Below are 11796 nucleotides of genomic sequence, written 5' to 3' on the forward strand. Positions count from 1 at the left end.
ACTAAACTACACATTGGAAGGTATAAAAAACTATTAAAAATAATAGGTAACACTTATTGGTTATTTTCTAAGTGACAGGCACTCCTAGGGGCTTTCTAGTCATAATTTTATTTAATCCTCAAATCCACTGTGTAATGTAGGTATTATTATCTACATTTTATAGACGAGAAAACTAAGATGTAGGAAAATTAATTAACTTGCCAAGTCACACGGTTATGGTGTTCTGGATACCAACATAGTGGAATATAACTCCAGTGTTCATTATTTTGTGGACAAAATGCCTTCAAGAGATTTATAGTTATGGATATATAGTAATTATGTATAGACAGTACTATATAGATATATATAGTAACAGAGATAAAACACGAACCCATAAAAATCCAATTTAAAAAAGAGCAAATGATCTGAATAGACATTTCTCCAAGAAGATGTAAAATTCACTAATAAGCATGTGAAAAGATGATCAACATCATTAGCCATCGGGGAAATGCAAATAAAAATCACAACGAGATACCACTCATACCCATTAAGGTAGCTAAAATAAAAAAGACAATAGATAATAAATGCTGGTGCAGGTGTGGAGAGATTGAAACCCTCATAGACTGATAATGGGAATGAAAAGTGGTACAGTCACTTTGGAAAACAGTCTGGCTGTTCTTCAAAAGGTTAGAAAAAACCAGAGTTACCATATGACCTAGCAATTCCACTCCTGGGTATATACCTAAGGGAAATGAAAATATATGTCATTATAAAAACTTATACATGAACGTTCATAACAACATTTTTCATCATAGGGAAAAAAGTGAAATCAACCCAAATCTCCATCAACTGATGAAGGTAAATAAAGTGTATATCCATACAATGGAACATTATTAAACACACAAAAAAATGAAGTGCTGATATATGTTACAATGTGAGTGAATCTTGGAAACACTATGCTAACACAAAAGTGAAAGAAACCAGCCATAAAAGAATATATATGGTATGATTGTGTTCATATAAAATGTCCAGAATAGGCAAATCTGTAGAGGCAGAAAGTAGATTAATAGTTGCCAAGAGCTGGCGGGAAGGCAGTTGGGAGTGACTGCTAATGTGTACAGGGTTTCTTTTTTGGGGTGATGAAATTGTTAAAAAATTCATTTTGGTGATGGTTGCACAACGCTGAATATACTAAAAACCATTTAATTATACACTTTAAGTAGGTTAATTGTATGGTATATGAATTATATCTCAATAAGTTTATTTTTTAAAAAACACATGAACCCATATTAAAATGTAGAGTAACATTTGGTAACTGTCATACAGAGGCATAACTAATACCTTCTCACACTACCACAATTAGGAAAGCCTTCAGGGATGGTCAAATTTGGGTACAGATGGGACAAGGCATACAAAATTAAAGGAAAGAAGAAAGGTATTGAAAATTACAGCATGGGGGGTGGGGGGCAAGGGCAAGATACATAACCTAAACTTTTGTACCCCCACAATATGCTGAAATAATAATAAAAAAAAGAAAAAAAATTACAGCATATATCTGGGAAATGGTGATGGGTCTAGTTTGGTTGGCATGCTTAGTGCTTGTGGCTACGATAGCCAAATATTGCCATATTTCGGAGGATAATGGGAGGAAATATTTAAAATTATAACTTTGCCCCCAAAATTTAAAGTATACTATTATGATATAGTATAGAGGAAGAGTAGTCAACTTTGAAATGATAGGTTCGTCTAGGCCATGGAGAGAGAGGTATGAAGACTAAGTGAGGCGGTCACCTCTGATTCTTCCCTTACTCGAAGCTCCAGATCCCATTTCCTTATTAGCTCATGTAGACATCACACAAAAAGACTGAAAGTCTTGGTGGAGTCTGTGAAACGTGGCACCTGTAAAAATAGTCTTATATCTGAGTACAAAGTATTCTTCATGGTTTCTCAATACTGTGGTAGCATTAGGATGTTCCTCCTCTGCCTCAGGGTGAACGAAAGTGAAGCGTAGGTCAAGGCTCAGGCCCCGTAGCATGAATTAGAGAAGAGACATAAACTGATCATAATTATTTCATTCCATTATATTCCAGTTATTTTATTAAGAGCCTACTATGCAAAAAAAAATCTATACTAGATGCCGTAGGAGCTTAACAAAAACAAAAGTTCCCCAACAGTTCATGTGAGTGGATGGATGTAGCTTTAAGTTTGTTATGAAATTGTATAGATGTTTTCTTTACTCATTGCCAGGCATGGTGGCTCACACCTATAATCCTAGCACTCTGGGAGGCGGAGGTGGGAGTTCAAGATGTTTCCTTCACTTAGCCACTAAAAGTGATTAGAGAAACTGAGAGGTTCTGGAGACCCAAAGCCAGGAACTAAACTGCTTCATTTACAATCACCCAGGGAGAAACTGCCTCTGGCACCTATTCCCAGCAGGAGGCATCCTGTTCTTGTCTTCATCTTATCTGCCCTGTTGTAATGAGTCTATTTATCAAGAGAAGTGTTTCTTCTCACCCATAGTGCACCTGGGCTGTGCTGAATGTCAGGACTAGGTCAATCCCAATTCAGACCCAGGTAGTAATCCATGTGTTGTGGGGGTGGGAGAGGGAAAGGTTCTCTAAGAGAGAACTGGCCACTACTGGCCACTCAGAACCTGAGCCAAAGGTTACTAGAAAAGGCTTCAAACAGGAGACACAAACCAAAATTATCTCTAAGAAGAAGAGAATAAAGAATCTCATTTGCTGTCTCCTTTCTGCACCCTTGCCCTCCATACCACATTATGTGTATAAGGTCAGTCTCAGCATTTCTTTTTTTTTATTTTATTTATTTTTTATTTTTTTATTTTTTGAGACAGAGTCTCACTCTGTTGTCCAGGCTAGAGTGCCATGGCGTCAGCCTAGCTCACAGCAACCTCAAACTCCTGGGCTCAAGTGATCCTCCTGCCTTAGCCTCCCAAGTAGCTGGCTGGGACTACAGGCATGCAACACCATGCCTGGCTAATTTTTTCTGTATATATTTTTAGTTGTCCATATAATTTCTTTCTATTTTTAGTAGAGATGGGGTCTCGCTGTTGCAGCATTTCTTAATTTTTCCAGTTATAAACTATTTATTGTAATGTAAATGTAAAAGGTCAATAAAGACAATTTAGAGTTATGTAATGAAAACAACCAAAATCACATGCAATCTCACCATCCAGAAATAACCATGGTTAACATTTTGGTGTATTTCCTTCCTTTCCTATATGCACATATTTTTTCCCACAAAGTTGAAATCATACATATGTGCTTATATATATTAAGTTTTATATTGATTTTTTCACCAAAAATTGTATAGTGAGCATGATTCGCATGTTATTTAATTATTCTTCAAAAATATGAATTTTTAAAAAATGAGTGAAGAATTATTCCCCAACATTGGACATTATAGTGTTCTTTTCGTCCCAATCTTCCACCATAATACCATACGTACACTTCTTTTAGCCAACAAATACAGCCATAGAAATATTGCATCACATGGAGCTCTTTGCTGAGCTTTTGTGGCAACAGCTTGGTAAAAACAGTATCACCAAGCCCTCTCCCTGGGGATTGTCACACAACTGCCCTTCGAAGACAGGGCTGACTCCATCTCACTTGCTTCTCTCCTGACTCATCAGAGGGACCAGCTGCACTACAGGTAAGCTCTTTCAATAAAGGGACTGTCTATTTGGGGGAAATTGTTGGCTGTGACTATGAAGTTGAGAGTCAAATGTGACTGAAGTGTCAACTGAATGTGTTCCCTTTACACTTGTGCTGCCACATAGAGCTAGTTCATAGACTTTTCATTATTTTTCTGCAAATCAGAGGTGAAAAGGGTACAAAGCAAGGGTGTACTGCTGGAATTTTCTGTTTTGGCATAGTTTATACTTGTCTTTAGTCATGTATGAATTGCTTTTTTCTGTTTTTGTTGTTTTTCTTTATTCTTTTTCCTGTTATATAGTGAAACTTTCTAAGGATCTTATACCAGATTCAATATAATTCAGTTAATTCAATAAACACTTATTGGGGCCAGGCACGATGGTTCACGCTTGTAATCCCAGCACTCTGGGAGGCCGAGGCCAGAGGATCGTTTGAGCTCAGGAATTCGAGACCAGCCTGAGCAACAGTGAGACCCCGTCTCTACTAAAAATAGAAAGAAATTATCTGGCCAACTAAAAATATATATAGAAAAAATTAGCTGGGCATGGTGGCGCATGCCTCTAGTCCCAGCTACTCGGGAGGCTGAGGCAGGAGGATTGCCTGAGCCCAGGAGTTGGAGGTTGCTGTGAGCTAGGCTGACACCACGGCACTCTAACCCAGGCAACCGAGTGAGACTTTGTCTCAAAAACAAACAAAACAAACAAACAAACAAACCACTTATTGGGTGTCTACGACATATGGAACACCATGATGGATATATGAAAGACAAGGAGGACCTGGCCTTGCCCTTGGGGAACTTACAATCTAGTAGGCATGATGAGATATGCATATAAATAACTCTAAAACAAAGTAGACCAGGTCATAAGAATATTAATGATGGAGAAATGCTCACAAAATTGTGTCATGAGAAAAATCAAACTGGACACTAAACTGTACAAATTGAGTTCTTTTAAAAAATTACACATACAAAAGACCGAAAGGAATACTACAAAATGGTAATAGTGATTGTCTGGGTGATGAATTAAAAGTGATTTTAATATTCCTCTTTATTCTTTTCTATTTTTTTAAAAAATGTGTACAGTGAACCTGTGCTACTATTAGAATCATTAAAAATAAGTTTTATTAAATGAGTAAGAATGTTACATAATAGTACAAAATGCAGTGGAAGTGCAAAGGAGCAAAGTTTATATCTGACTGGGGGTGGGGGGAATCAAGAAGGCTTTAAGATTTATGTGTTTCATAATGATGAAAAACTTTTACATCTTAGAAATAGTAATAAAATTTTACTGAGTTGAAGAGGCATAATATATTTTTACAATTTTTCTTTCCCCAAGACTTTAGTCTCTCTACTGACTATAACTCCAGTAGCTGCTATCTGGCGTATTATCTTTTAAATTTTATGTTATTGCACATACATCTTTATAATATTTTACTATATGTACCATGAAGAGATATTTTCTTGCTCAGTAGATGATGTCAATCACTAGTCTTATTCACAGTTAGAGTGCATGGATTTGCAAAGAATCTTGCCACTTGTCCCACTGACCCCAGAAATGCTTTATTTGGTCATTGGCTGGCAATGGCTGCTCCTTTATCATCTTGTTTTTCTGAAGATTTCTGTATCTTAATATTCAACCCACAGAGCACACATTTTCCAGGGTCTAATAGGCCTCTAGGAAAGAGACTTATTGTAATGTTCACAAGCCATCTGCTTTATCAGCCCATGAGCTTCCTGTTTCAGTGGATGCCCTGGGCAATGTGGCTTCCCGTGGCGTGTGAGTTGCAGCGGTCTGTCAGGACAGAGTTTAGGTGGAATGCACAGGCTTCAGCTAACCTACAGGGTGAGAGTCCTGGCTCTGTGTGATCCTGAATGGATTATTTATGCTCCCTATGCCTTAATTTCTTCACCTGCAAAATAGAGATAAAAATAGTACCTACTTCATGCGCTTATTTTGAAGATTAAATTTGGCATTTGTAAGCATTTGATGTATAGTTGCCATTATTATGATGCTTCATAGACCTGGAAAATTGTGGTGGGTTTGTTTTTTTTCTCTTTAATAGATAACAGGAAGAAGCAGCAGCAAGATAGTATGCTGAGAGGGTATGATTATCTTATCTTTCTTTGAAATAGTAGGGGACAAAAAAACATGTAAAGAAATAATTACCATACAGTGTGATTCATGCAACAATAAAAGTATGTTCAAGATAAAGAAGGAATGAGTAGCTGGATAAGGGACCAGGGAGGGCTTTGAGAAGTGCTACTTGGGCAGAGTTTTGAAAGAGTGACTAGTAGGGGCTGGATGAGGGCGTGGGGATGGGGGACATGTCAGGCACAGAGGGTCTGGACAGCACTATGACTTTGGGATGATACTGGTGGAACTTAATGTGCAGGGGAGTAGTGAGAGATGAGGCCAAGTGAGAGAGGCTGGATCCTGCTCGTGATTATCAGTAGCCTTACTTGTATGTAGATGTGGATTTGTGTCAGAGGTTCTTGAAAGGGCTTCTCGAAAGCCCTTTCTCCCACCCCTTCCAGAGCTAGACTGAGCTCATTAATACTGTTCCCATTAAAGTGCAGGCTAGACTCATTTAGCACTGCCTCTTGGTTATTTTTCTTCCCAGGTGCACTTGTGTATCTGCTAGTTATATCTTCCCTACTTCAGACCTCCCCAGCAACATCCTGAGAAGCCAGTGAGCATTGCTTGGGAAGCTATCACTGGTCTCTCAAATATCATCTTCAAGGCTGACTCCAGATCTAAATCAATCCAACTGTGACTCACCTAGAGAGAGAGATTTGCATCTTGTAGAAATAGAGTCCCAGGTTCATATAGCAAAATGAACAAACCGGCACAGGGTCAGCCTGAATGAACTTGACTCAGTAGGCAGTCCCACATGGAGGACTGAGGTGCTGGAAGCCTCTGTCTGCCAAGTGTGCATCTGGTGGGCATGCAGTCCCGAGGGAGTATCTGTGAGGGCCAGCTTCCGTCCCAGCCCCAGGCGGCTCCCATTATGCTGGTCCATACTCTTTCTTGGCTGAAGCAAATTTTCTGCCTTTCTTTTTGTTCCTTACAGAATGTCTTTCTTTTCGGTGACTGTTAACATACTTCTTCTTCATGGTGCAGGTGAGTAACTTTTCAAAAAACTTTGTGGGTATTTCTGAAATAGTTTTGGGGATAATGAGGAAAACAGTACTTTGGAGATAAATAAAAAAGCAAACAAACAAGCAAAAGACTTAATCTCTTTGAACCTCAGTCTTTTCATTTGTTAAATGGAAATAACAAATACCTGCTATGTTTGCTTCACAGGAAATGGTGAAGAGCAGATGGAAGAATATAAAAGACACATATTAAAAATCATTATTGTTTGTTTTGCTTTCTTTTTTTAAAATGAGAAAATCTTCCACCCCACCGCAACTGCCAACCAATTTGGTTTGTCCATTTGAGGTCATATCTGAATTCACATCTATAGTGTGAACCTCCCCACCAACAGAACAAAAACTAGACTCCCACCTTCAAGTGACTCTGACAAGTGCCAATTTATAGTATAGTATCCAGAATATTAAAATCAGGTATGTCCTAAAAATTCTGAATGGGCAGTGAACACAGGGTTTGTGTGATTCTTTGTACTCAATTCTTTAAAAATATTGGTGATAAACAATGTAAGAATATATAAGCATTAGAAATGTTAATGTAATTCAGCTAACCAAAAGTGTGTAAGCCAAAGTTTCTAAAAAAAAATACTATGCATCCAAACCTGCCATATACCTGCTCCACAAAGTGATTTAACATATTCATAGTCTTCAAGCATATGCCATCTCTCAGGGACCTGGAGCAGTTCTGCCAGTTTCTTAAAGGTGGCAGCAGCTTGAAGCCATCCTTAGGCTCCAGAGATCAACTCAGGAGTTAGTGCAAAGCCTAGCCAACCCAGATTACATTTACTGGCTCTTTTCTCTTGATGCTGATTACTGTGTGTGTGTGTCTGTGTCTAGAGGGAAGTAGTAAGGCAACGTCAGGTGGTGATCCACTCATAAGAAAACCCCAATCAAATAAATTAAAGGAATGGAAGTATATGTTGGATAGAAAAAGAAAGGTCTGTCTCTTAGTTCTAATAATATCTTACATTTTATAGCAATATTAACTACCTAATACTATGTGCTAGGTATGATAGTAGGTGCTTTAGACATAGTAACTTTCTACAGTTTATTAGATATTTTTCTGGAGCATTTTTCCCAGCTTCTTAGGCCTTGGGAAGCTAAAGACACAATGGTCTAGAAATAATACAAATTAACGTAGACAAAGGAGTTATTCAGATTCAAGTAGGACCATCTGCAGACGTATTGGTCAGAAGCTGGCTTTTATATTACCAGTTACATTAGCAGTGGCGTGTGTTTCATGATTCATTAGCTAGAGCCTTTAGGTTCCTGAATCTGAGACCCTTTCCCATGGGGCCAGAAAGAGTATAGCTGTAGCAAGACCTCCTGGGTATAACCCAAGAAACTAGAATCAAGGGCCCCTTGTGAATAAGCTACATATTCTTGTGAGAGAAATTGGGAAGGGAGCAGACTAAAGTAAGCACCCATCTGCTCTACTCCCTCTGTCCCTATGAAAAATGACTGAGCCATGTCATATAAAAACAGTCCCAAAGATCCCAAGGTATTCCATTACAACCCTGGGGCAGGTGTTATTATCCTAATTATACATGAAGAAACTGTAACTCAGAGAGCTCATGACCTTCATGATGCCAAATCACCAGTAAGGGGGTACTTAGAACTAGAACTTGGATCTACAATTTTTCAGACCAGGATTTTTTTTTTAATTATAAAACATTGCTTCTTGATTATAACCACGTCAGAAAAATAACAACAATTTCAACAAGAAAGCACATAGTTTTTTTATTTGCAAATCCATCTTTCTAAAGTTTATGCAAATTATTTCTTCCTGCCTCCTCCTTCCATCCTACCTTCCTTTATATTCATTCATTTATTTAATTAGTCATTGATTCAAACTTAGAATGAGTGCCTCCTATTAAAAGATGAAAGAGCACATTTCAGATGGAGGAAGCCAGACTGCCTGGGTTTGAACCATAGCTCTACTACTCACTAGCTGCATATCCTTGAGCAACTACTTCACCTCATTGTGCCTTGAATTTCTCAGTAGTAAATCGGAGATAATAATAGTACCTGCTGTAGTGTTAGTATGCAGATTAAATGAATTAATATCAGAAAAGCTCTTAGAACGTGTTTAGCACATTGTAAATGTTTGATAAATATTACCCGATATAGTCAGGGTTCTCCAGAGAAATAGAACAAACTGGAGAGAGAGAAAGAGAGAGGGAAAGAAAGAGAGAAAGAGATTATAAGGAATTGGCCCATGCAATTATGGAGGTTGAGAAGTCCCAAAATCTGCAGTCAGCAAGCTGGAGGCATGCAAGAGTCTGAGTCCAAAGGGTTGAGACCCAAGAAGAGGCCATGTTTCAGTTCGAACCCAAAGGCAGGAAGATTGCTCAGACAGTCGGGCAAGAGGAGTTCCCTCTCTTACTTGTAGGAGGGTCAGCTTTTTCTGTTCTACTCAGGACTTCAACTGATTGGATGAGGACTACCCACATTAGGGAGAGCAATCTGCTTTATTCAGTCTGTCCATTCAAATGTTAATCTCATCCAAAAACACCCTCACATAGAACTAAAAGTAGAACTACCATTTGATCCAGCAATCCCACTACTGGGTATCTACCCAAAGGGACAAAAGACATTCTATAAAAAAGACATCTGCACTCAAATGTTTATAGCATCACGATTCACAATTGCAAAGATGTGGAAACAATCCAAGTGCCCATCAATACATGAGTGGATTAATAAAATGTGGTATATGTATACCATGGAGTACTACTCAGCCATAAAAAAGTGGTGAATTACCTATTGTATTATCCTGGATGAAGCTGGAGCCCATTCTTCTTCTTCTTCTTTTTCTTTTTCTTTTTTTTTTTTTTATTATTTCTCGTTTCTCTGTAGAGCCCATTCTTCTAAGTGAAGTATCACAAGAATGGAACAACAAACACCACATGTACTCACTATTAAATTGGTACTAATCGATCAACACTTATGTGCACATATGGGAAGTAACATTCATAGGGTGTCGGGCAGGTGGGAGTGGGGAGGAGGGGATGGCTAAGGGATGCGGTGCGCCCTGACGGGGGCATGGGCATGCTTATAACGCTGACTTGGGTAGTGCAAAGGCAATTTATGTAACCAAAGCATTTGTGCCCCCATAATACTCTGAAATAAAGAAAAACCCTCACAGACACACCTGGAATAATGTTTGACCAAATATCCAGGCTTCCCCATCAACACCCATGTGGTTGCCACTGCTGGAGTGAGCAGATCATATCTGTTATTCAGCGGCAATGTCCCCTATTAGATGTCTCTTGGGCTGTTATTTGCTGGGCTGGTGGTGTAGAAGCTTCCTTGCCTACTAATTTATCATTTGGATATACTCTTGGTGCTTCACCTCTTTTTTCTTCTATTTCATCTCACCTCATTATATCAATCAGTATCCTTACTTAGGCTCACGTGGACCAGCTCCTCTTCCCTTCTGCTGCTTGTTACCCGTTTAGGAGAAAATAAAATTGCCTTATTATTGGAGTCCCTACATTTATAGTGCTTAAGTGTCATTATTCTCTCTTCAAATTGGGAATTTAATTAGTCTTTGGGCTTAAAAGTTTGGTAGCTGTGACCCTAAAAGTCCTTTTGAAACTCAGAGAGGTCTATTTTCTTTCTGTAGCCTACCAGTATCTTACTTTGTGATCTTCAGCAACTTTGCTTTCTGGGAATCAGTTTTATCTTTCAGTAACAGAGACATTTGACAGAAGAATTCCGATTTGGAAGCCTAAGTTATAAAGAGTTATAAGTTATTAGAGAGAGATTGTTCTGATTGAAGTGTCAAAGGAGTGGAGATCCCACTGATTTGGTCTTTACCTGGTTATCAGTGGCAACCTCTGGGATAAGCTCTAGGGGAAATAGTTCAAAAACATTGAATAAGATGATCTCTAATCTAATAACTATTCCAGCTGTAACATACCAGGATTCTATTCTATGTCATGATTCTATGAATAGTACATAGGGCATAGCTATATTCCCCACAGCCCTCAGCTCCCACTGTTGAGAACTCTGTCCAGACTGGTAGGTATTTGCGGCAGGTAGAATAGGTTTACTTACTGAATATCTGTTTCTGCCTTTCTGATGTGCCTTCCTGGATTGCTGAAGCTGGAAAGTAAAAAATGACATTTCCAAGATTCCATTGGAGTTGGGGCTCTGAGAATGACTTAGCCTATGCCCATCAGATACATTTGCTCAAGGATTCAGTTGGCAACTGATTGAAGTGGGGAGAAAGGTGATAGTGCATGAAGCACCCTTTCTTTGGCCAGTGCGAATCCAGCAGGTGCAATTTGGCTCTGGAGGAAACACCTGCAGTGATACTTCCTGCATCACCAGCTTCTTGATAAGGCAGAGGCAGCAGCTCCTCTGGCAGACCAGCTCTGCAGTGTTCTGATCCTAGCATAATGTGGAAGAGGACAGACACACACATTGCAAATCTCACCTTCTGTGCCCTTCTTTGGGCTCCTTTCTCCAGCCTTCCAGTGATTTTGTAAATGTCTAGTTCCTCATACTAAATCTTTTTCTGCTTAAAATAGCGAGAGTGATTTCTTTATCTTATCTTAAACCCTGCCTGATGCAGTGTTCTTTGGTCTTGACTAAATTCATTTCTTCTTTGACATTCTTAGTGTCTACAGAACAGCTGTGGGCTCATCCATTCACTGATGTTATCCTCTCCTGCCATTTCTCCTTTGTGAAGGGCACAGAAAATCTTGAGTTTTCTTGGGAAAGAGAAGACATCAAAGAGGAATATGAGGTAGAGGATGATAAACAATTTTACCGTTTTTTCAGGTACTATGATTTTTTTGAAGTTTTCTCAAAGTTGGTTTACCAGTTTCACAATAATGCAGAGCAACTAGAAGATCAAAACTCTTTGTATGAGGGAAGAGTCTCTGTGGATCAGGATGAAATTTCTGAGGGGACTCTATCACTTTTACTAAGAAATGTGAACTTCATGGATGAAGCGATCTACAAGTGCTCAGCCATCACACCAGATGG

This window comes from Eulemur rufifrons, chromosome 7 (genome assembly GCF_041146395.1).
Source record: "Eulemur rufifrons isolate Redbay chromosome 7, OSU_ERuf_1, whole genome shotgun sequence".
Taxonomy (NCBI): domain Eukaryota; kingdom Metazoa; phylum Chordata; class Mammalia; order Primates; family Lemuridae; genus Eulemur; species Eulemur rufifrons.